The sequence below is a fragment of the Nyctereutes procyonoides genome, unplaced genomic scaffold, assembly GCF_905146905.1.
Source record: "Nyctereutes procyonoides isolate TBG_1078 unplaced genomic scaffold, NYPRO_anot_genome, whole genome shotgun sequence".
In the NCBI taxonomy this organism is placed as follows: domain Eukaryota; kingdom Metazoa; phylum Chordata; class Mammalia; order Carnivora; family Canidae; genus Nyctereutes; species Nyctereutes procyonoides.
Window position 1 is genome coordinate 3,730,987 of NW_026575051.1, and position 25,133 is coordinate 3,756,119.

Here is a 25,133-nt window from a genome sequence, read left to right on the forward strand (position 1 = left end):
GGGAGAGGAGGGGCCGTCACTCCCGGCCGCGCGCCCCCACACACGCACCGTCTCGTTCCAGAAGACGCAGGGTAGGAGAGGCCAGCAACCGGCAGACGGACGGTCAGACAGGGCCGGAGGAATGTCCCAGAAGGTGTGGGAAGGGCAACGAGGGGAGGGGAGGTCCCCCCGCGAGCGCGCTTGCCGGAGGGCTGCGGGGAGGAGGAACCGGGGTGCTCCCGCCACCCGCCCGGCCGCCGCAGAGCCCGGGTGCCCCGCCGGAGCACCCCAGGGGGCGGCCCGGGACCCGGGGAGCCGCCCCCCCGCCCCCCCGCCCCCCCGCCGCGGGTGCCGCTAAGCCGGGCGCTGCCTCCCCGGCAGCCGCGGCGCTTCCCCCGCGCGGGCACCGCGCCGCCCTGCGCCGAGCTGCCATTGGCTCGCTGAAAATGCCTCTAATCCGCGCGCAGCTGTGCACGCCCCCCCCCCCCCCCCCCCGCCTCTGACCTTCCTCCTCCGCGCAGCCCCGCGCGCTCCGGGGAGACGCGGCGGCGGCGGCGGCGGCGGCGGCGGCGGCGGCGCAGCTTCCTCTTCCCCCGGGAAGTCGTCCGGGCTTGAGGCCGCCCCGGACGCGCAGCTCCGCCCTGCGGCGCCGCGGAGGGTGCCAGGCGCTGCAGCCCGCAGGTAGGGGTCGGGCCCCGGGGGCGGCCGGCGCGCGGGGGCATCACCCGGGCGCTGCCAGGAGGCCCCTGCGCCGGGCCCCGCGGGCAGGCAGCTGGCGGCGGGGGCCTTACCCGGGGAAGCGCAGGGATCGGGCCTTGGGAGCTGGGACCCAGGCCCGGGGATCCCGAGGCCCTGGCCTGGGGCGGGCTGGTCCCCGCGGTGGGTGGCTCGTGCCCGCTGGGTGCCTCGGCTGTTTACGGACCAGAGTGGGCTGAGGGAAGCACAGCCGCGGAGGCGCCGCGTGCTCCGTGCCCCCGCCCCGTCCCCCGTAGCCGGCGGGGGAGGGGATGCTACACCGCCTGCAAAGGCGCCGAAGCCGGGGTCTTCCCGACGCTCTCTTCCCCATCCCCCAGGCCACTTGCTGCCCGTCGGAACTACCTCTCCGTCTTCTTTTTGCCTTAGGAGGGCGTGAAAATATTAAAAGGTCATCAGGGTGTGAGGGCCGCAGTGGCAGACCCCAGAGCTTGGCCAGACCCGGCCTCAAGCCCCACCCACCCCCGCCCCCACAGCCCAGCTCTGCAGCCCACGTGCAGGGACACATGTGGCCGCTTTTCTCTGGGCATAACCATAAATAACCCACATTGCCCTGGCTGAGGCACAGCGGAGGTGCAAACAGAGTTGTCTGTCCATGATTTTGGAGGTTCTGGCCCTTACCCACCTGACCTTCCCATCACATGCAAATCACCGCTCACAACCTCCCCCCCTCCCCGCCAGGATGCTTCCTGATGCTCCGGTGAAATCCCTGCCTGCCTCCTGCCCTGCATTCTCCCACCTAGTCGCCTTGTGGTTTAGTTATTTATGGCGCGTCTGTCACCCTCTAGACCAGAAGTGCCTTCGGGGTAGGAATCTGTTTGATTCATTTCTGTCATTGACTGTGCGCCTGGCCAGGGTCTGGCACCAAGTAAATGTTTGTGGAATGAGTGAATGAATGGGTTTGAAGTATGGGAGAGGGTTGGCAACCTGCAGATTGCAAGTCTCCTCTTGAGCTTTCTTTCCATCCCCGGGAAGGAGAGCCACCAAAGTCAGACAGTCCCCTTTTGGCCCTTCCTGGTCTTGCAGCTGATGGCTACTATGGCATTTGGAGATAAATGTCACAGTCCCAGTGGCTCTAAGAGGGTCTTTTTGGGCTCCTGGTTTGAGTGCCCTGGTCTAAGCCAAACTTGGGGAAGGTCCCAGTGAAGGTCTGGCTCAACTTCATGCCCTTGAGTGGGCACTTTCCTTTTGGGGTGCTCAGCTCAGATCATGGGAAAGTCCTGGTCAGCATCAGGGAGTCTGGGAAGGCCCCAGCCAGGCCATCCTCAGCTTCCAGGGTCCTCATAGAGAGCTCAGAGCAAATCTCATGACTCCATGTGTGGAGGAGGAACCCAGGCCAGAAGAAGAAGAAGCCAAAGGTCCAGGGGTCTGCGACAGATGTGGACCTTCAGCACCTTGTTGCTCCTTTGACAGCCATGCTGATAAGACATCTGCAATTTGTTCTTGTCCTGGCCTTACAGAGGGGGAGACTGAGGCCCAAGGAAGCTTAGCAGCAGAGCCAGGGATGGCACTCAATTCCTGCCTCCAAGTCCAGTGCTTTCTCCACGGGGCCCCAGGGAGCTAGGGTGAGGCCCCGGCACCAGGTCAGAGTGTGATCGTTGTAGAACCAGAGGTTCCTGGTCTTTGGGTCTGTCTTGACCTCTAGTAATGGAAAGAGTAACAGAATATGGAAGGGGTGCTTCAGGGGTAAGAGAATACGGGAGGGGTGCTTCAGGGATAGGAGGAGACAAGTGGAGGATGAGTTAGTGCCTGCAGGGGGTTGGCCCTGGGGGGGTCCCCAGAAGAGGGTGCAGTAACAGCAGTAAAAACTAACAGCACAAGGCATTTGTCATGTGCCAGGTCCTGTCCCAACTGTAAGTCATTCAGTCCTCACCGTAGCTTGAAGTAGATACCGTTATTATTCCTATTTTGAGAAATGAGACTGAGGCACAGAGAGGTTATCTGTCCAAGATCACACAGTTTGAAAGCGGAGGAGCTGGGATTTGAACCTCAGCTCCTGAGTCCAGGCTCTTAGCCTGTATTCCCTATTGCCAGAGCAAGAGGGCTATGGAGCTGACCGATGGGGGCTTGCCGTCTCCTTGGAGACACAGGTTTCAGGCACTCCGTGGCTGAAGTTCACGCAGGGTGGGTGGGATGTGCATGACTGACTGTGTGTTGGGGCTGCTGAGAATAAGAATCCAGTAAGCAGCAAGTGTGACCTTCATAGGATGCACACCTGACCCTGTGTCAGTCCCCTGCTCTACATCCTTCAATGGCTCTCCACTGCCCTGAGGACTAAAGGCAGTCTCCTTAATGTGGCACTTTTGTCCTCCCCAAGTCTGGGTTTCCTCCTTCTCTTCACCCTCTCTCTGCCTTCCAGCTGCTCTGAAATGCTCTCAGTTCCTCAAGAAAGTCATGCTTCTTTTACCTGCAGGCCTGCACACAGGCTCTTCCCCCACGAGAACACTCTTGTCCTCTTCCCTCCACATTCCTTCTCACCCTGGAGTTGGGGTGGCTGAGACTTCTGTTCCTCCCAGAAGCTTCCCGACTTGGGCATCCTGCTCACCACCCCTCACGCGGTGCCCTCTGGGGCGTTGGGTTTGTTGCCCCATCTTCCCACTGCAAGGCTGTGAAGTCCAAGGGGCAAGGTCTGTGCTCCGTCCCTGGTGTCTCCAGTGCCTGGCACCATGTAGCCCTAGGTCACTTGTAGAATGAGTGAGTGCGTATGGGTCCCTCACATCACCAACCTCAGGACACAGAAAGCATTTTTCTTCTCCCCATGGGAATTGGGGAAACCACTCATAAATTTGCATAACCCCCCCTACTGCCCCCCAGCAAGGATAGGCTGGTGGTAGAAAGCCCTCACTGGAGAAGTGAAACCGCCTGTGGACCTGGTGGACAGGTGGGGAGAGGTCAGTGATCTGCGGAAGAGTCCTCCCCAGGGGGCGCAGGTGGAGGGATGGGGTAGGAGTGAGTGTGCCAGGTGGAGGAGGGATGCTTGGTTTGGTCTTACACTTTTCTGAAGTTTAAAAACAAAAAAAACCTCTTATTTTCTTATGACCAAAGGAATATGTGCTTGCGGTGGAGAATTGAGAAAGTACTAGAAAGCTAAACAAATCCATTAGCCTGTATGTGCCGCACCCACCTGATGTAGGCACTTGGTGGCTGGTTTCCAGCCAGGGGCAGCAGACTAGGGCAGGGAACCGGCAGTGTCGGGCGGGGTGGGGGGGAAGGGGGGAATCGGGGGACTGGACACAGGTGAGGTAGAAAGTGGAAGGGGGGCATTAGCGGGCAGGTGGAACAGGGAAGGGAGCAGGCAGGACAGGATGAAGGAAGAAGTGGGCAACCCCAGGGATCCAGGTGTGCTCTGGAGCTAGAGTCACCATTTTTTTTTTTAAAGATTTTATTTTACTGGGATCCCTGGGTGGCGCAGCGGTTTGGCGCCTGCCTTTGGCCCAGGGCGCGATCCTGGAGACCCGGGATCGAATCCCACATCGGGCTCCCGGTGCATGGAGCCTGCTTCTCCCTCTGCCTGTGTCTCTGCCTGTCTGTCTCTCTCTCTCTCTCTATCATAAATAAATAAAAATTAAAAAAAAAGATTTTATTTTATTTATTCATGAGAGACAGAGAGAGGCAGAGACACAGGCAGAGGGAGAAGCAGGCTCCCCGCGGGGAACCCGATTGCGGGACTCGATCCCAGGACCCCGGGATCAGGAGCTGGCCCGAAGGCAGACACTCGGCCTCTGAGCCACCCAGGCATCCCTGGCGTCACCCTTTAGAGCTGAACTTGGATCTGTCAGGCGTCTAGACCTAAGCAGCCAGCAGGCGCTGGGTAGGGGGCAGGGTTGCCCTTAGGCAGGTGGCTCTATAGTGGCAGCAGTGCCTGGAGGCTGCCACCTGACAGTCCCGTGCCCCACATCACCCCCAGCAGCCGGGGTGAGAGGTGGTGTTTACCCCTGGAAAGGACAGATGGGTTCCTGCATGATGGGCTAGGGGAGAAGAGGAGCAGGAACCTGGCCCCCGCTGGCTCTGAGGGGATGGGAACACCAGTGTCAGGGAAGTTAGTGGGGCCATCTCCGGGTAGGGGTGTAGTGTGGGGGTGGGGGTAGTTCCTCTGGAGACTTCTCCGTTGTGAGGGGCAGCAGGCTGCCTGATGGCTGGGCAGGCAGAGGAAGCCTCAGCTGCTATTTAAAAAACACTTGATATTAAAATGCTGGGTGGGGGCTGCATTAGGCTTAGAGGATAAAATCCAGGATGCCCAGTAAAGTTGAACCTCCAGATAAACAACAAATTTGTTTAGCGGGAGCCTGTCCTCAATATTGCATGCAACATCCTTGCACTAAGAATTTTATTTGTTGCTTATCTGAAAGTCACATTTAAGTAGGTGTCCTTGGGATCCCTGGGTGGCGCAGCGGTTTGGCGCCTGCCTTTGGCCCAGGGCGCGATCCTGGAGACCCGGGATCGAGTCCCACGTTGGGCTCCTGGTGCGTGGAGCCTGCTTCTCCCTCTGCCTGTGTCTCTGCCTCTCTCTCTCTCTCTCTCTCTCTCTCTCTCTGTGTGTGTGTGACTCTCATAAATAAATAAAAAATTAAAAAAAAATAAGTAGGTGTCCTTTATTTTAAGTTGCTAAATCTGGAGGGGGAGGGGGACAGTGTAGAGGTTCTAATTCTCTCTTCTTTTGTATTGTGGGAGGGGTCAGTGGATACTTGCTTAGAGTTGACAGTTAAAAAAAATTAACATGTCCATCTTTTTTTTTTAAGATTTTATTTATTTATTCATAGATACAGAGAGAGAGGCAGAGACACAGGCAGAGGGAGAGGGAGAAGCAGGCTCCATGCAGGAGCCCGATGTGGGACTCGATCCCAGGTCTCCAGAATCACACCCCAGGCTGCAGGCGGTGCCAAACCGCTGCGCCACGAGGGCTGCCCAACATGTCCATCTTTGAAGTCAATAAAATATTTCAAATTTTGCGTATGTAACCTGTTTGTTGTCTAGAGAATGATGCCTTACTTGTGGATTTGGGTTCCCTAGGGCCATTCAGAAATGATAAAGGATACATCCTCTCATTTATTCAAGAGGGACAGGAAATTTGAGGATCCAGGGTGGAGTTCCTAAAGAATGTTAATTCATTCAAGAAATAGATATCTGTATCATAAGAAAGCTCTTATGTGGCAGAGGGTGTGACAAACTGGAACTCCCTGTCAGCCGGGAGAGTAGGTTGGCACTGCCTTTCTGGCAATAGTGATCAAAGCTTTGACCTGGCAGTTTCTTTCACAGGTTCCAGGGTGCAGAGACAGCTGGGTGGAAATGGTCAGTGCAGCAGAGCTACATGCCCAACGGGAGGGACGGAGTTAGGACCTCTCCAGCCAGTGGGATTTTGAGCAGCTGTTCAATTATTTCATTTGGTCAGTGAATCTCCACTGCATGTCTTGTGTGTGCCAGGCACTGTTTTAGATGCTTTAGGGATGCTGAGAGAGAAGAACAGATGGTCAGAATGTATGGGCAAGTGAAGGCAAGTGACTGTGGGATGATGTATTTCGTATGATCCCATTTTAAAAATGTACACATGTATCTGTGTGTTCCTATTGCATAAACATGTTCAGAAGACTAGACTGCATACTCAGGTGTTTTTTGAACTGACCTCTGGGGACAGGTAACAGGAGGCTCCGTGCCAGGCAGGACGGGAATGTTTCCTTTTTCTTTCGGCCAGCCTGTGCTGTTTAATTTTATTTATTTTATATATTTTTTAAGATTTTATTTATTTGTTTGAAAGATGGGGAGAGAGGGACAGAGTGGGAGAGAGAATGAGGGGGGTTTGGGGTAGGCAGAGGGAGAGGGAGAAGCAGACTCCCTGCTGATGTGGGGCTCTATCCCAGGACTTTGGGATCATGACCTGAGCCAAAGGCAGACACCTAACCGCTTAACCATCTGAGCCACCCAGCATCCCGCTGTTTGCATTTTATAGAACGAATATCATTCCTCATAAAAACATAATTAATATTATGCTTGATAATATCTGGGATTCTTCTTAGGAATCTTTTATTTTTTATTTTTTTATTTTTTTTTTAATTTTTATTTATTTATGATAGAGAGAGAGAGAGAGAGGCAGAGACACAGGCAGAGGGAGAAGCAGGCTCCATGCACCGGGAGCCCGATGTGGGATTCGATCCCGGGTCTCCAGGATCGCGCCCCGGGCCAAAGGCAGGCGCTAAACCACTGCGCCACCCAGGGATCCCAGGAATCTTTTAAAAAGTGAGCATTTAGGGCAGCCCCAGTGGCTCAGCTGTTTAGCGCCACCTTCAGCCCAGGGTGTGATCCTGGAGACCCAGGATCGAGTCCCACATCGGGCTCCCTGCATGGCACCTGCTTCTCCCTCTGCCTGTGTCTCTGCCTCTCTCTCCTTCTGTGTCTCTCATGAATAAATAAATAAATAATATATTTTTTTTAAAAAGTGAGCATTTAAATTGCATTCCCCTTAGTTTGATGGCATCTGAGTCAGATGGGCTTACATTTTTATTTGTGGCTAGTTTTGAACTGGTCCCTGCATGGGTGTCTTTCTCTTCTCTTTCTTCGCGTCCTCATCGTGGGTGGATGAGACCCGAGACCCGGTTGGGTGGGCATGTGGGTAAGGTAAGTCTGGGTACCAGGAAGGCAGAAGGAGCATCGTAGAAGCCAAGTCTCCATGAAAGTGGTGATTGGGCATCCGCAGCGTGTAAGCTGTCTTGGCAGGGGGCAGGGGACACGAAGGTGGGAGGTGGGCCCTGGACAGCAATGCCAGGGGGCCCAAGGGGTGGGGGCCTGAGGTCCACTGACGTGTGGCAGGCACTGTTTTGTTTATCCATACTGATGAACTCATTTAGTTTTCCTCAGTCACCTTACAAGGCCATCCCCATTTTACAGATGTGGAGAATGAGGTTAAGTGACTTGCCTGAGCTCACAGTGCAAGTGGCTGAGGCAGGATTCACACCCACGTGATCTGGATCCAGAGAGACTTTGCTCTTTTTTAATTCTTTTTAAAAGATTTTATTTATTTATTTGAATGGGGGGAGGAGGGGCAGAGGGAGAGGGGGAGAGAATCCTAAGCAGACACCTCTCTGAGCACAGAGCCTGAGTCGGGACTGGATCCCAGGACAATGAGATCATGATCTGAGCTGAAACCAAGAATTGGATGCTTCACCGACTGAGCCACCCAGGCACCCCCAGAGGCTCTGCTCTTAACTTCTATGCCATGGCTCGTCTTGTTAGGGAGGGAAGATAAGCATGCTCCTAAAGACTGAGGGTGCTTGGCCATGGAAGGTCTTCTGCAGGAGGTGGATCTGGAAAGGAAGGATGGTAGATTCAGAGAGGTGGAAGGTGCCTTCCAGGCAAAGTGACAGCAGGGACAGAGATGTAGAGGAGCGCCGGAACTGGTTGTATGTAGGGGCTGGGGAGGAAATGAGCACAGGAATCTGAGAGAGGAAGTGAGAGTAGAGGCTAGTGGAGCATGTGGCAAATATTTTAAACCATTGGCCTCATTGGACTCTCTGGAACAGATGGCCCAACCCCTCAGCCCTCTTCTGCTCTGCTTGGTCCTCCCTAGGGGTGAGGTAACCTATTCCTCACCTGCCTGGGTCTAGCCTTGACCGACCACTGGAGGACAAGAGAGACAGCTGAGGCAGGGGAGGAGCATGGGCTTGGGGGCAGGGGGACGAGGGGGTGGTGCAGACGAGGTGCTGGCCCTCACACCCACTCGTGGAGGGACCTTGGGCCATTCAGCATCTTTCCTGGGACTCAGTTTCCTCTTCTGTTCTTTATTTTTAAGCTTTCTATTATGGCAAAATATAAGCATTTCCAGAAGTAGAGAGAATAGGATAGTGCACCACTATGTATCCATTGCTCAGCTTCAACTCATGGCCAGTTTCATGTCATTTCTGCCCCCTTCCCCAATTCAGACCAAATCCCAGACGTCATTTCATCACGAATACATCAAGATGTGTCTCAAAACAATAAGGACTTCTGACATAATCGCAATGCCATTATTCCACCTGAGAAGAAACTATTCCTTTATATTGTCACATACCCACGGAGTGTTCATGTCCCCAGTTGTTACAAACATGTCTTTGTTTTGTTTTTATACTTAGTTTGACTCAGGATCCAAATAAGGGCCACATACGTTGATTGGTTGATATGTATTTAAGTCTCTCTTGATCTCTGGATTCCCTCTTCATCTTTTCTTCTGTCCTCGACAGTTGATCTACTGGAGAAACCAGCTTGTTTGTCCTGCAGAATTTCCTGTAGTCTGGATTTTGTTGATTGCATCCCTGATCCCTGTGGTGTAGTTTAACATGTCCCTCTGTCCCCTGGCAGGGGACTAAATTGGGTAGTTGGGTGCATCTGTCTTCTGACTCCTCATCATTCAGTCATCAGTAAACCCTCCTGACTTTCCCTTCATGACGCCCAGAATCTGACCACCTCTCACCACGTCCATTACTACCCCCGACCCCCGCTTCTGAGTCTCCACTCTAGCTTCCCTGCATTATTGCAGTAGCCTCAACCTGGTCTTCCAGCCTCCCTCCTTGTCCTAGCAGCCAAAGAGACCCTTTTAAAACCTAAATCAGGGGCACCTAGGTGGCTCAGCAGTTGAGTGGTCCTGGGATCAAGTCACACAGGGGACGCCCACTTCTCCCTCTGCTATGTCTCTCATAATAAAATCTTAAAAAAAAAAATCCGATCCCATCCCTCCTCTGCCCAAAATTTCAATGACTCCTTCTTCTTTGGAATAAAACTCAAAGTTCTATAAAAAGTCCTGTAACAGCCTACAAGCCCCTGTGTGATCTGGCTGCGTAGTACCTCTAACCGCATCTCGCACCATTCCTTCCTCCCTGGGATGAGGATGTATTGGATATCCTCTTGCCTCAGGGCCTTTGCACTGTTACTCTCTGTGCCTGGCTGGTCAGCATGGCTCGTGATGTTCACATTCCTACCCATGTCACCTCCTTGGAGAGGCCTTCCCAGAGCATCTCATCTAAAATAGCGGCCCTTGCACCCCCGCCCAGGCTTTAGCTTCCTTCCTGGCATTTGCCCATCCTTGGTGTTAAAATATTGTTGCTTTCCCCTCTTTTTCCCCTACCTGTCTGTGAGCTCCCAAGAGGGCAGGGCAGCATGACTGCCCATAGACCAGGCTTCCTCTCCCACTTGCGTGGCTCCAGTCAGCTCCTCTCTTTTCAGCATTTCCTGGAAAATAAAACAATGCTTCAGAGTTTATAAAATACTTCCTGTCCTAGGTCAGATACCAGGAAGTCTGACCTAAGACAAGGATTCCTGGGCAAGTGATTCACTGCAGGCATGCTCACAGAGTGGAGGGAGGGTATCTGCCCGGCAGGGCAGGGAAGGTGTGCTGCGGGGTGCTTGAGAGGGGGCCGGGGATGGGGCTGTCCTGTCTGGGGGCAAGGGGCCAGGCCTCTCTACCCCTTTACCAGGCAATCATTGGGGGGAAGGCATCACCTCCCAGGCGTCTTGAGTGAGGCTGCTCACCTAGAAACCTGGGGAGACTCTCAGGAGAAGGGGCCACAGTACAGGGTATCTGGCACCCCTCCTCCACTTTCTTTGTATCCGTTTGCTGCCCTGAGACCAGCCATCAACTGCCAGGAGGTATTTATTTATTTATTTATTCTTTTTTTTTTTAAGATTTTATTTACTTATTTGAGAGAGAGAGAGCGCACGTGCTAGCATAAGTGGGGGAAGACAGGGAGAAGCAGGCTCCCCATGGAGCAGGGAGCCGGACGTGGGACTTGGTCCCAGGACCCCGTTCATGACCTGAGCCGAAGGCAGATGCTTCACCGACTGAGCCTCCCAGGTGCCAGAGGGAGGTATTTATTAATGACCACTTTTCCTGTGTGATAGGTGAAGAAGCCCAGGTTTGGGGGCAGGATGGTGGAATGACTGGCCTGGGGTGGCATAGCCAGGTAGGCTATGGGATGTGCATGCAGATTCTTCCTTGGGACCCTCTAGTGGCTGCTGGTTCTTGATATTCCTCTTGATGAGGTTTGGAATATAGGTGAGGTTTGGTGGGGTGAGGTCTGGAGCCGACGACCAAGAAAGAATTCTTGAGATGTCTTTGGTGCAAAATGGTGGTTTTATTAAAGCAGGGGGACAGAACCCGTGGGCAGGAAGAGCTGCTGCCCCGAGCCTGTGAGGGGTGGCTGATTATATTCCTGGGAGTTGGGAGGTAGTTAGGGATAGGGTAGGTGTCTAAGGGATTTTGGAAGCAAGGTTTCCAGGACCTTGAGGGGGCCAGCTGTTGTTGGGAAAAGGTCACTTATTACCATCTAATAAAACCTGAGGGGCAGCCCGGATGGCTCAGCAGTTTAGCACCACCTTCAGCCCAGGACATGATCCTGGAGATCAGGGATCAAGTCCCACGTCGGGCTCCCTGCATGAGGCCTGCTTCTCCTTCTACCTGTGTCTCTGTCTCTCTCTGTGTGTCTCTTATGAATAAATAAATAAAATCTTAAAAAAAATGAGTCATGAGACCTTCAGATATATTTGGGTGGGCCAGGTGCTTGGGGGATGATTGCCAACATGTATCTTGGGGGTTTATTTTTATTTATTTATTTTTAAAGATTTTATTTATTCATGAGACAGAGAGAGAGAGAGAGAGAGGCAGAGACACAGGCAGAGGGAGAAGCAGGCCCCATGCAGGGAACCCAATGTGGGACTTGATCCCAGGTCTCCAGGATCAGGTCCTAGGCTGAAGGCGGTGCTAAACCGTTGAGCTACCCGGGCTGCCCCTGGGGGTTTAGAGATAAAGGAATTTTTATATGTTTAACATATAAAAATATATCCTGTAGGCTTACAGGATCCTGGGGGTCGGGCTGAGATTGCCTTTAGTCCTTAGCAAAGGATGAACATCGAGCGAGGCAGCTGAGTCCGTAGAGGAAGGTCCCTTTGCCTGTTTCAAGGACTTGTCAATGTGCTGCCCCGGGCTTGTGCTTTGTCCTTAGCTAGCTGTCTGTTCCTTATCACTCTCATTCATTCAGCAAATAGGTATCCAGTACTGGGTCCCATATTGACCTGGGTGCTGGCCATTTGTGGCGAGTGAGCCCCCTTCCTGTCTGGGGATGGGTCCATCTACACCCTTTTTACCCCAGAGGAGCCCTAAGTTCCAATTTCCAGAATGAAAACATGTGACAACTGTTGAGCCCTTGTTGTGTGCTGGGCACTGTGCTAGACTCCTCTTGTGGAATAACATGCCTCAGCTTCACAGCACCCCATGCAGAGGGTCATGAGGCTGAGGCTGCAGAGGGGCTTAAGGCTTTGGGCCAGGGTCTCCAGCAAATGTGTGATAGAACTGGGATTCACACTAGGTCTGAACATGGCTTTCCCCGCATCCACCTCCCGTCCCCGGCCCCACCCACAGCAGGCTATCTGGTGTCACCTCTATCAGCAGCTCCATCGGAGACCAGGCTGCTACCCTCTCCTGCTCCCCAAGTGTTGGGTGACCAGTTGCCATCTCACCTGCCCCACTTGGACAGGCCCCAGATAGGGCACCTCTGATGGGTGCTCTCCCCCACCCTACTGGGCCCTGGATTCTTGCCCCCGCCTACTCCCCCAGTCCCTTTGTCATGGCCCTGACTGGCTGGGTGGGCCCTTGGGCCAGCCCCAGGTGGCCTGAGCATTGGGGCCCCCTCCCACTTGCACCAACTGGCCTGGTAAGCTGCAAAGCTGGCTTGGCCTGGGTGTCCCTGGACAGGGCTGGGGTTGGGGTGGCAAATCACAACGGGCTTCCTTCGTGTCTCATTACTTCCCAAACAGGGTCAAGACAAGCCCAACTGGGAGAAAATAAGTTGCAACACTGATGCATTAGGTATATAAGGTGGGGGAGGGTCTCCTGTCCTGGCTGCCTTGGTGATGGGGGTCTGTGAGTCAGGAGAATGGGGATGGGGCCCCCAACCTGCATCAGCTCCAGATTCCTGAGACCCCCACTCCCCCTAGGGCTCTTTTCTATCCTATCTCCAAGCTGCTGTGGACTATTGCTCAGTTGAGCTGGGTGCTGGAGGCCGGGCTCTTTCCTCAGGCCTCAAGACTCCCTCCAGGGACCGCACCAGGAGGGGTCTATGCCCCCTGGCAAAAACTCCAGGAATATTTGTGCATATTCTGGACATGAAGTAGCAGGCAAAGCACATGCAAAAAAGCCCACCACCCTGTTGGTGTGGCTAATGGGGCAGTTACTATGCTTACAGCCTGGCCTGGATGGCTGGAGTGCTCTGGTCTGCAGGGAAGTGAGGTGCTCACAGCAGCCACAGGGATGCAGGGGAGGTGGGAGCCCCGAGAGCTGTAGCCACCCCACCCTTACTGCAAGTTAACGTCTGATTTCCATCATAGTTTCCTCCTCACCAGATGGTGATTTTCTAATTTGATCATTTTGTTTGCATTAGCTAGACTTCTGTAAAGAACTTTCCCTCTTCGTTCTGAAATATGGTATGTATAGTAGAATAAAGGCTTGCTTCTTTCCCTTTATCAGTTTCAAAGTAAATGAGTTGGTGCTCTAGCAACCTCCAATGGTGACCAGTGAGTATTTTTCCCATTTTAAAATACAAAAGTGTATAAAATAGGTTATGCATTGTAACAAATCAATACAAAGCCAAGTCACTAACCCTGGAGGTCAAACCAGAGAATTGCTATAGTTGCAAAAGGCCCCCTTTGCATCCTTCTCCCTCATTGGGCCTCCCAGAGGGACCCATTGTTCTAAATAGTGTTATTAGCTGCTTTGTTTTTGGTTTTACCACCTAAGTATGCATCCAGAATCAAATAGTTCTGTCTTTGAATTTTGATTAATAAAATTACTACCCTTTCATGGCTAGTTTTTTTTTTCAATTAGTATTTGCATTTTCTTTTTACCATGCATCTGGAGTGTTCTTTGTAGCAGTGATTCTTTCATCGTTTCGCCATTGTATAGCGTTTCAGTATGTGAATAGACCGTGATTTAGTTACCCAGGCTAGCATTCACATGCGTCAGGGTGGTTTCTGATTTGTGGCTATTGTGAAAAATGCCACCCTGAACATTCTCTAAATAAACACACTCTGTGTTTCTGTGGGTTACATGCCTGGGAGTGGAATTGCTGGGTCACAGGGTATGTGTGTCTTCACACTTACTGGATAATGCTAAACTGTTATCCCAAGTGGTCGTACCAGTCCACACGAGTACAGGCCGTGTGCACTGCATCCAGTGCTCTACATTCTCGCAGACCTTGGGGTATTATTAAAAAACTTTTAACGTTTTTTTAGATTTTAATTTTTATTATCACTATGGATTTTTATCAGTTTGATGAGTTTCAGTCCTGTATTCACTACATTGTCCTACCCTTGGCCAGCGGGAGCCTCTTCAACTTGTCTCTGGCATCCTTTTCACACATGTGCACTGGTATTTGGAAATATCCTTACTTTCTGGAATGCAGATGTTCTAGGCTTCTCAGAGCTGCCATCAGCCATTTCTTCAAGAAGCTCTGGGTCATTTTATTTATGTTTTTTTAAAAATTGGGATATAATTTTATACCATAATTTCCCTTTTATTTTTTTATTTTTTTAATTTTATAAATTAATTTTATTGGTGTTCAATTTACCAACATACAGAATAACACCCAGTGCTCATCCCGTCAAGTGTACCCCTCAGTGCCCGTCACCCATTCACCCCCACCCCCCGCCCTCCTCCCCAATTTCCCTTTTAAAATGTACAATTCGGTGGCTTTTTGCACATTCATGAAATTGTGCACTTTTATAAGTTGCCTCTGTCTAGTTCCAGAACATTTCCATCACTCCAGAAAGAAACCCCATGCACTTGAGCACCTACTCCTCCAGGTCTCCTTCCCGAAGCTCCTGGCAAACACCAGGCTACTCTGTGTCTATAAATTTGCCTCTTCTGGATAATTCTTTTACGGCCAGTGGACTCATATGAGACTTTTCTTATTTTTTAAAGATCTCTCTTATTTATTTATTTATTTATTTATTATTTTTAAAAAAAGATTTTATTTATTTATTCATGAGAGACACAGGGAGGCAGAGACACAGGCAGAGGGAGAAGCAGGCTCTGGGAGCAGAGCCTGATGTGGGAGCCTGATGTGGGACTCGATCCTGGGACTCCAGGATCACACCCTGGACTGAAGACAGGCGCTAAACTGCTGAGCCACCCAGGTGTCCCTCATTTATTTATTTGACAGAGAGACAGAGCACATGAGCAGGGGGAGGGGCAGAGGGAGAGAAAGAGAATCCTCAAGCAGGTTCTCAGCTGAGTGCAGAGCCAGATTTGGGGCTCAATCCTGATCAATTATGATTAGGGCTCCAAGATCATGACCTGAGCCACAGGCAGATGTTTAACCAACTGAGCCACCCAGGTGCCCCTCATATAAGACTTCTCTGACTGGCTTCTTTCATTTAGAGTACTGTTTTTAAGAGTCATCTTGTGGTGGCATGGGGCAGGACTTCATTAGCTTTTTGGGTTTGTTTTTTTTTTTTACTTCATTAGTTTTTATGACTGAATAATAATCCATTGTATGGATATACACATTTTGTTTATCCATTTATCCCTTAATGGACATTTGAGTTGTTTCTACTTTTTGGTTATGAGTGATGCCTCTATGAGCATTTATGTACAAGAGGACATATGCTTTCATTTCTCTTGGATATATACCCAGGTAACATGGTAAATGTACCTTTAACTTTCTGAAGACCAACCAGGTTGTTTCCCAGATGGTGCTAGTTCACATTTCTGTCAGCAGGGTATGAAAGTTCATTTCTCCTCATCCTCCCCAGCGCTTTGGATTATCCATCTTTTTGATTGTAACCTTCCTGGAGGGTGTAAAGTGACATCTTATTGTGGTTATGATAGGCATTTTCCAATGACTAATGATGTTGAACATCTTCTCGTGCTTTTTATGTATCTTTTTTGGAGAAATATCTTTTATGTATCTTCTTTGGAGAAATATCTTTTTACTTCCTGTCCCAACTTTTAATCGGGTACTTTATTCATTCATTCATTCATTCATTCACTCACTCATTCATTTTTAAGGATTTTATTTATTTATTCATGAGAGACACAGAGAGAGACAGAGAAGCAGAGACCCAGGCAGAGGGAAAAGCAGGCTTCATGCAGGGAGCCGACATGGGATTCAATCCTGGGTCTCCAGGATTAACACCCTGGGCTGAAGGCAGCACTAAACTGCTGAGTCACCCGGGCTGCCCCTCTCTCTTTTTATTGTTGAGGTTTTTTTAGAGTTCTTTATATATTCTAGATATGAGACACTTATTAAATATATGACTTGCAAATTTTTTCCTCATTTCTGTGAGTTGTTTTTTCTTTGTGGATTCACTTACTTTTATTTTTAAAAAAGATTTTTAAAATTATTGGAGCACAGAGGAAGAGGGAGAAGCAGACTCCCCAGTGAGCAGGGAGCCTGGTGCAGGGCTCAATCCCAGAACCCTGAGATCATGACCCGAGTTGAAGGTGGATGCTTAACCAACTGAGCCACCCATGCACCCCTCTCTGGATCCATTTAATGAGGAATGGTAGTTAGAGACTTAGTCTGGGTGTTGGAGGCATTATGCTTTTTGAATTCTAGAAATCAACCTAAGAACCTACCCAGAAAAAAAAAAAAAAAAAAGAACCTACCCAGAGCCTCAGAAGCTCTGGGCAGTAGGGCCTTGGGCTGTAGGGAGTAGCCTTGCCTGATCCCCTTGCTTTACAGGGATATTGGGAAGTAGAGGGGGGAGGTGGCTTGCAGGGGCATCAGACTTAGGTCCCCACTTTAGTTCCCATTACTTCTCTTAGGATCCTCATCCTAGCCCAACCTACATCTTCCAAACCCCTAGACTCAGCCATTCTCTTTACTTTGGTGCCTCCAGCTCTGTTTTGTGGCTCTTGGCTTCTCTTCTTTCAAGGAGAAGCTTCTTTGGTTGCCCCAGCCCAGAGGGCTTGTCTGCGATGAACTCCTGTGGCCCCAGGAGGTGGAAGGTTGCATTCTCCAATGCATTGGATGCATTATCAGTGGTCAAATTTGGGAGAAACGAGGTACACCCAAGGTAAAGAGTTTCCTTTATGCAGGACTTATCAGTGCCTTTAACCTATTGTTTATTGTGAATGTCAAAGTATGTAATTGCTGAAATTTAGGAGTAAACTAAGACGTCCTGTAATAGGTGAATGGATAAACAAACTCGTATGTCTAGACAATAGTATATTAATCAGGACTCAAAAGAAGTGAGCCATCAAGCCACGAAAGACATGGAGAATCCTTGAAGAAATTAGTGAGAGAAGCCAGTCTGAAAAGGCTATATACTTTTTTATTCCAACTATATGACATTCTGGAAAAGACAAAACTTACAGAGACAATAAAAAGATCATGGTTGCCAAGGGTTTGGGGAGAGGGAGAAAGGGTTAGAGGGAAGGATAGGTGAATGGGTAGGTGGAACACAGGAGATTTTCAGGGCAATGAAATGATCATGTAGGATACCGTAGCAGTGGGTGCATGTCACTATATGTATGTCAAAATCTACAGAATGTACAACAGCAAGAGTGAATCCTAACGTCATCTATGGACTTTGGTTGGTGATGATGTCACTGTTGGTTCATTGACTATAACAAATGTGCCATACTGATGTGATAGTGGTGGTAGGAGAAACGGGGGAGTGGGATATGTGGGAATTCTCTGTATTTTCTGCTCAGTTTTGCTATGAATCTAAAACTGCTCTAAAAATAAAGCTATGAATTTAAAAAAAAGCAACATCAAGGAGTAATGAGTATTGCAAAGGAAAAGTAAAACAGAAGTAGGGGGCTAGGGGGATCCCTGGGTGGTGCAGCGGTTTGGCGCCTGCCTTTGGCCCAGGGCGCGATCCTGGAGACCCGGGATCGAATCCCACGTCAGGCTCCCGGTGCATGGAGCCTGCTTCTCCCTCTGCCTGTGTCTCTCCCTCTCTCTCTCTGTATGACTATTGTAAATAAATAAATTAAAAAAAAAAAAAGAAGTGGCACAGGTCACTTCTGCTCACATTTCAAAAAAAAAAAAAAAGAAGAAGTAGGGGGCTAGGGAGTGACAGGCTGGCTTTTAGATGGGTTAGGGGACAGAGACATTAGAGACCTAACAGGGCAAGGAAATGAGCCTTGTGGACATCGGGAAGAGTATCCCAGCACAGGGAGGGCACATGCAAAGGCCCTGGGGCAGGAAAGAGCCTGATGTATGTGAGGGACACAGAAAGGACAAAGTGCCTAGAAGGGAGAAGGGGATGGGGGAGTGGCTAGAGGTGAGGGTAAGCAAACAGACTGGGGCCCTCCATGTTCCACCTACAGGCTGGGCAAGCCCTTGGATCTTGTTCTCAGTGAGATGGTGAGCGACAGGAGGGCTTTGCAGGATTATGGGAGTATGTGACATGTCAAAATCATATTTATGATTTAAAGAGAGGAGTATCTGGCAAATAGATGGTAAGGCTCAAGGGTGGAAGGGAGACCTGCTAGGAGGCCACACAGTCCTCCAAGTGAGGACTCCATCATATGGTGCTAACCTACTATCTGTGGCAGAGGAGGTGTTGGAGTAGCTGGGGATTCTGGGGATAGTTGGAGAGGAGAGTCAGTGGATGTGGGGGCGAGGGAAGGAGAGGAATCCACATCGTTGATTTGAGCACTTGGGTGAACAGCGATGTCATTTTGGGGGATGGAGGTGACCGGGGCTGGAGCTGACTCCAGAGCAATCAAGAGTGTTTTGGGGACAGGTCAATTTGTTGGGCATCCAGATGGGATGCTGAGGAGATGGTTGGACTTATCAGGCTGGAGTTCAATGCCCAAAGTTGGGGCTGGAAATATACAAGGGGGGCATTTAAAGCCATAGGCCTAGGGGAGATGACTTGGAGAATAGATGTGCCCAAGGGAGAAAAGGGGTCCCAGGGCTGAGCCCTGGGTGCATACGTCAGTAGAGAGCCAAGGAAAGATGGCAGTGAGAGTGTGGTGTCAGAAGCAGAAAGGCCACCATGTCAGGGCTGATGGGGCTGGGGCTTTGGTGGTGCCGGCCAGTGGTGACCAGGGAGGGCCAGAGCCTGACTGGGGGGCTTTGGGAAGGAGGGCTTGTGGATGGCCTTCCCAGAGCGTCCCCTGTGAACCATGGGAGCAGGCCCATGGGGCAGGAACTGAGGGCAGTGTGCAGTTCGGGGGGGGGGGGCTTTATTTTTTTAATTTTCCCTTGGTGGGAAAAGAGTCGGTATGGGGGGAACCCTGATCACATGGGAGGGGGATCATCGTGGCTGGAAAGCCAGGAGGGCAAGGGCTAGCGCCTGGTGCGAGGGAGGCAAAGCTTGGGGTGGGTGGGGGCAGAGTGAGTGCAGGGGTGTTTTCGGCAGACTGCTCCCATTTTCTCCCAAAAACAGCACCGGCGTCAGCTGGAGCGAAGAAGGAGGAGGTGTTGTGAAACATTGGTCTCCGTGGCGGTTCTCACAGCCACCGTGTTAAGTAGGTGCTGTCATCCCGCTTTGCAGAAAATGAGAAATGAGAAAATGGGCCTGAGGGTGACTTGTCAGGAAGGGACAGGGTCGAGATTTGATCAGAGTCTAGTGGATCCCTAAGGCATTCCTTGGGATGTTTGTACAGGAGTGTGGACATCAGGTTGAGTCTACATCCTGCTATTGCAGGGGGAGCCGGGGGCCCAGACAGGGGAGATGACTGCTCCAAGGTCATGCAGAGTGGCTCAGGGCAGACGCAGTGGACTCTGTGAGCCCACCCTGGGCCACGAAGCCAGTGTCATCTGGCCTCATATGCTGCCACCACACAGCGATCATGATGGCTGTTTGGGCCTCTGGGACTGATATCTATTTGGACCTTGTGTCTAATAGCCCTTGAAATGCCTGGGTTTTCCTCCCTCCCCAGTGATGCTTATCCCAATAAATGGCTGTGTAAGTCCCTAGGGGAGATTGGTCAAATCATTATCTGGGGTCATCGGTCTCTTCCTCTGGGGGACCTGGTCTCTACTGCAGTCACTTGGGTCTGAAACCTTGCTCAGGTCTGGAAATGGGGCAGAGGATCATGACTTTTATTGATCATCAGGCCTTGCTTTCTTTTGATTATCTAGAGTGGGCGGGGTTCTTGCTGGCTGCCCATGGGCTTGCCCTTGGGGCCGCCGGATTCTGTTAACCATTTCCATAGCTTGGTGGCTCAGGACATCCCAGCTGTGGCTCCGACCTCGCCAGGAATTATGATGTTGCACCCACCTTGCTTCTGACGAGTAAGTGCTGCCACCTGGCCTCTTATTTTGGGGCACTGTCATCTCATTGCTATCTGGGCACCCAGTTCTATAACGACAGCTCCTAGTCTCGGTCTTCAAGGACACTCACCCCTAAGCTCGTCGGGCTGCTGGGACTGCTCAGGCCACTACCTCCCTTATGGCTTTGGCAAAGGGAGGGTCCGTCAGTCCTACAGGAGGTAGACAGACCCCTGTGGGCTTTCTGGCCTGACTGACCTATCCACCGACTGCGCCCACTTGTCCGAGGCTCTGCCCCCATCTTCCAGGGTGACACGGCAGGCCTGGCATCTCTGCCTCTCACACTGTGATCGGTGCTGTCTCTCTCTAACTCTTATATGTAGGATTAACTCTTCATTATCCAGCCTCTTGGCCCCCACACTCCTTGATCCAGCCCTCGGATGGCACCCGAATGCTCCCCTGGCTTCTGCCAGGGCACGGTGGCCCCATCTGCAGCCGGGCTGAGGTGTGTCTTACCCTGGTCATTGGGCTGGGCCCAGGGTGGGGTGGGGGTGGGGTGCCGATCCCAGGGAGGATCCTCAGCACCATCTTCAATGTGAAAGCATGCTTGGCTCTGAGGGGTCACTTCCAAGACCCACCCCTCCCAAGCAAGGCCTGACCTTGGTGCCACAGACTCATTGTGGGCTGAGAATCCAGCCTGCTCTGACATTCTGCTCCCCTTATCATTAAGCCCTGCCTCTATTCCTCAGCGATTCCCTCACCTTCAGCAGCGGGGGAGAATTTATATGCCGCTAAGGAGGCGTTGGCTTTCACACTTGGCCTTGAATTAGTGATTCATCACTCTAGCCTTTCACTGTCTTTCTCTGGGGCACAAGAGCCTCCAGCAATAGCCGGCCCATTTCACTTTCCCAGGCTTTGTAATTACTACTCCCCCAACCTCTCCAACTCTAGAGGCATTGCCCCTTCAGTTTGCTCCCTTCCACCTGCAGCCCAGGAAGGTGTTAACAAGCTTCACTGCTGCAGGCTGCTGGTGCTTCTCCTGCCCAGCCAAGGTGCTCACTGCCAGCCACCAGAGGGGGACCCAGGACTGGGCAGAGAGGGAGAAGCTGAACACAGGCCTCACTTGACCCCAGAGGGGGCTCTGAGTCTGTGGGGGTACTTCACATCTGTCGTCCTTTGTTAGGGAGATGGATCCAGGCCTGGTGGCAACCAGTTATTGGATGTGAGCTGCCTGCCTGGAGCGTTTTTTGGTAAGGTGGAGGGAAGATCTTGGGGAGGCACCAAGAGTTGTCAGCAGTGGGCAGCACGGGTGGCTCAGCGGTTTAGCGCCGCCTTCAGTCCAGGATGTGGTCCTGGAGACCCGGGATCGAGTCTCATGTCAGGCTCCCTGCATGGAGCCTGCTTCTCCCTCTGCCTGTGTCTCTGCCTCTCTCTCTCTGTGTGTCTCTCATGAATAAAAAAAAAAAAAAAAAAAAAAAAAAGAATTGTCAGCAGTGAACCCTCCCTGAAGCTGGGGTAGGGGAACCTTTGGCCTGAAGCCACTGCACATAGTTTAGTTCATCTTTCTGCTGTCAATGGAAATTTGGGTGGTGTGGGGCTAATACAAATACCACCCAGTGAGCATTCATGCTTGGCGCTCTGGCGGCCGTTTGCACTCATCACTGTTGGGCATACACCCAAGAGTGGAAGCGTTGGCCTACAGTATGCATGTAGCGAACTTTGCTAGATTTTGCCCAGTGGTTTTCCAAGCTGGCCATTTTTCTTTTTCTTTTTTTTTTTAAGATTTTAAAAAATTATACATTTGAGAGAGCGAGAGCGAGAGCACATGAGTGAGGGGGAAGTGGCAGAGGCAGAGAGAGAGGGAGAAGCAGACTCCCTGCTGAGCAGGGAGCCCAATATGGGGCTTGATCCCAGGACCCTGAGATCATGACCTGAGCCAAAGGCAGATGTTTAACCATCTGAGCCACCCAGGTGCCCCAAGGTGGCCATTTTCAACTACTGGGGGAGGTGTTGTTCTGCATCCTAGCTAGCACTTGAAACCGTCTGTCCTTTTATTTTAGCCATTGTGGTGGTCCAGACAGCACTGATTCTTACGTGCAGTCATGGTGGGGAGCTGCTGCTCCCTGGTGGGTGGATGGCTGTGAGATTTGGAGAACCTGGACCACCCCCACCTGACTGTACCTGGTACCCACTTCTAAGGGCCTTCTTCAGATACTGACAGATGCATTAAAACATTATCAGGAAATAACACCATCACATGACTTGGTTTGTCCAACTCCTTTCAGCCTGAGATTCCAGTTCTGAAGGGTCATGGGAAGGAAACAGGTAAGCTTGCTGCCAGGTTTATGCGGGGTCTCCTGAGGACACCAGGAGGCAGTGGCGGTGACTCACTCTGTCTAGTGGTTCACAGTTTCCAAAATGCTTTCTCATTGTAGCTCCCCTGAGCCTCACAGGAGCCCTCACATTCGTGGCAAAGTGAGCCATGCACCTAGCGATGGACTCCAAGTCATGGGTCCTAACTTTACATCTTATTGGCCTGTGACCCCCTCCCTTCCTTGAGAAAGCAGCTCAGGTGGGCTTTCACTCCTCTCCCCAATTTCCTCGTCCTCCACTTGTTTTATGAGGGACCCCTGCCTATTGCCCGTTAATGTTCTCTCGGAAGCAAGTAATTCCCGGGGCTCTCTGGGGCTAACTGCTAATTGGGCTGGAGCTTCTGATGGGTTCAGAAGTGTCCTGGGGACTTTGCTCCAAGATTCAGAGTCAGAGGATCTGGTGGGCCCAAGATTCTGCATTTCTCACAAACATCCAGGTGATGCCAGTGCTGCTGCAGGTCCACAGACCACACTTTGAGTTGTGAGAGTTAGACCATTCCCCAGTTGTGGGCTGTGCAGGCAGGTCTCTGTTCTGGGCTTGACATCCCCCATGGAACTCAGGCAGACGCTGGTTAGTAACCGTCTGGATTCTGGCAGGAGTGCTAGTTACGGCAAGTTCAACCTCCCTCTGGTTTCTCCACCATGAGACATACCAGTCAAGTCATCTGGCTCAGTTCAAAGCCCCTTACTCTTACTACCTGTCTCAGGAGCATCTCTGTTCCCTCCCTCTTCCTACTTTCTTCTCTTTCTTCAACACTCCTTTTTCTTTTTTGGGGGGTGGGGCTTAAATCTTAACACATTAATCTTAAATACATAAATCTTACGTATTTGTGAAAGAGAGAGAGAGAGAGTGCGTGCAATCGGGAAAGGGCAAAGAGAGAGAGAGGGAAAGAATCCCAAGCAGACTCTTCATTGAGTGGGGAGCCTGACATGGGTCTCAATCCCACAATCCATGAGATCATGACCTGAACTGAAACCAAGATTCAGACGCTCTACTGACTGAGCCACTGAGGCTCAACACTCCTAATTCCCACCCTCCTCTTCCCCTAAATGGGCAGAATGTCAGTTAGACATTAAGCAGAAAGGTGGCTAAGTAAACTTCTTTATACTAAAGTGTGAATGACCCACATCTCTTCCCTTACCTCTTCCAGGGGTTATTTAGATGTGAAAAAGAAGGTGCTTTGGGTTGTTGGAAAAGTCAACAGTGAGGAAAAGATCAGAGACTATTCAGGGATTATTTCCTCTGCCCTCTAATGTTTCCTAAGCTTGGGCTTGTTATTGAAATCATATGAGGGAACTTTTAAAAAATAAAACAAAACAAGACAGGGACACTTGGGTTTTACCGCAGATCCGCAGACTCAAGACTCTCCAGAGTGGGTACTAGGAATGTGCATTTTCTTTGAAAGAGATTTTTGTCCCACATCCAAGTTTAGAAACTGCTTCCCTAAATTATACCATGGGTGCTACTCGTGTATCCATTTCCCCTCTGTTTCTAGAGGAGAATGACTCAGAGGGTCCTTCTATCTCACCCAGGAAACTGCTGAGTGGGAATAAAGGGGACCCAGATGAGATGTGAGAGGCTAAGCTCCCACCAGAACTCAGTGAGGAGGGGCCTCTGTTTGCTCACCTCTGCAATGGGGCTGAAGCCAGCCACCTGCAGCCCACCCTGTGGTTGTCGCTGGAGTGTGGAGAGGCCTCAGGTTGTGCAGTTGCAGCAGATTATGCGGAGGGACAAAAGGCAGCCCTGGGGTGGGGGGAGGGGGGAGGCAAGAACCAAAGTCCATTGGGGGCTCAGCACCTGCACTGAAGCCTGGTCACAGTGGCTCGCTTAGGATCGTTGCTGTGGTAATCATGAAGATTGCACAGGGAAAGGGATTCCACTTTACATTCTGCTCCCTTGCAGAGGTCATCTGTAGTTGCCTGAATTCCTCCCTGTAGTGGGTAGGAGACTGTGGTGGGGGCCCCTCAGGGAGGGGTGTCTCAGGGTTGCAGGCCCAAGCTGAGGGGGAGGGGGACCAGAGCCCCTGGGGGCGGCCTCAGGCAGCCTGAGGTGGGTGGCAGGCCACTGAGCTCGCTTGCCACTGTGCAGAAGCCTCCTCCTCCAGGATGCACCCGGGCTCCCTACCGCACTCTTAGTTGAGGTGGCTGCAGCTCAGGGCACCTCGTGCTTACCGAGTCATGTGGAGCCTGAGGCCAGCGTGGTGATCTGATCTGCCCATCAGTCCATCTGGAAGACTCAGCCCCGGTTCCCCCTCAGCCTGACATCCTGTGGGGTTGGCTTTGTGCCATCACCACCTTCTCTGGTTGTCTTTCTCGACAAGAGAAAGGAGATGCAGGGGCTCTGGGAGGCACCTTCCAGCTCTGGGGCCCAGGAATCCAGCATCTGTTTCAAAGTTTTGCAGAAGATTTGTGCGTAGCTTTGGAGTGGGACAGAATAGAGTTTCAATCCTGGCTCATTCCTGCTGTGTGATACTGAGCCACTGATTTTACCTCTCTGATCCCCAGTTTCCTCTTTGGAAAAATAGAGATAATGGTATAATGGTATCCATCTCTTAGGGTTGCTGCCGAGATTAAAGGAGATAATAATGAAGAAATATCTAGTTGGCACTATTGACTGCTTCTTCTGTGTCAGGCATGGTTCCAGGGGCCTTTCCTGGCCCAGATCACGAAATCCTCTCAGCCGCCCTGTGTGCCAAGTGCTGCTGTTATCCCAGTTTAAAGATGAGGAAACACGACCCTGGAAAGCATGAGCAGATAGACTCCTGGCAGACGGTACAATTATTTCTTTTTCTTTCTTCCTTGCGAAGTTTCTCCAGCAGGTCTTCCCCATTTGCCCCAGGTA

General features: G+C 51.3%; 1 protein-coding gene across 1 annotated transcript in view; it reads left to right on the plus strand.

Moving 5' to 3' along the window:
* Positions 1-518: 518 nt before the first annotated feature.
* The window catches only part of PACSIN1 (protein kinase C and casein kinase substrate in neurons 1), a 58,858-nt gene continuing 34,243 nt past the window's right edge, over positions 519-25,133 (plus strand). Inside the window, exon 1 of the mRNA XM_055330876.1 lies at positions 519-660. The gene's annotated coding sequence lies outside the window, so the exon portion shown is untranslated. The remainder of the gene's footprint in view (positions 661-25,133) is intronic.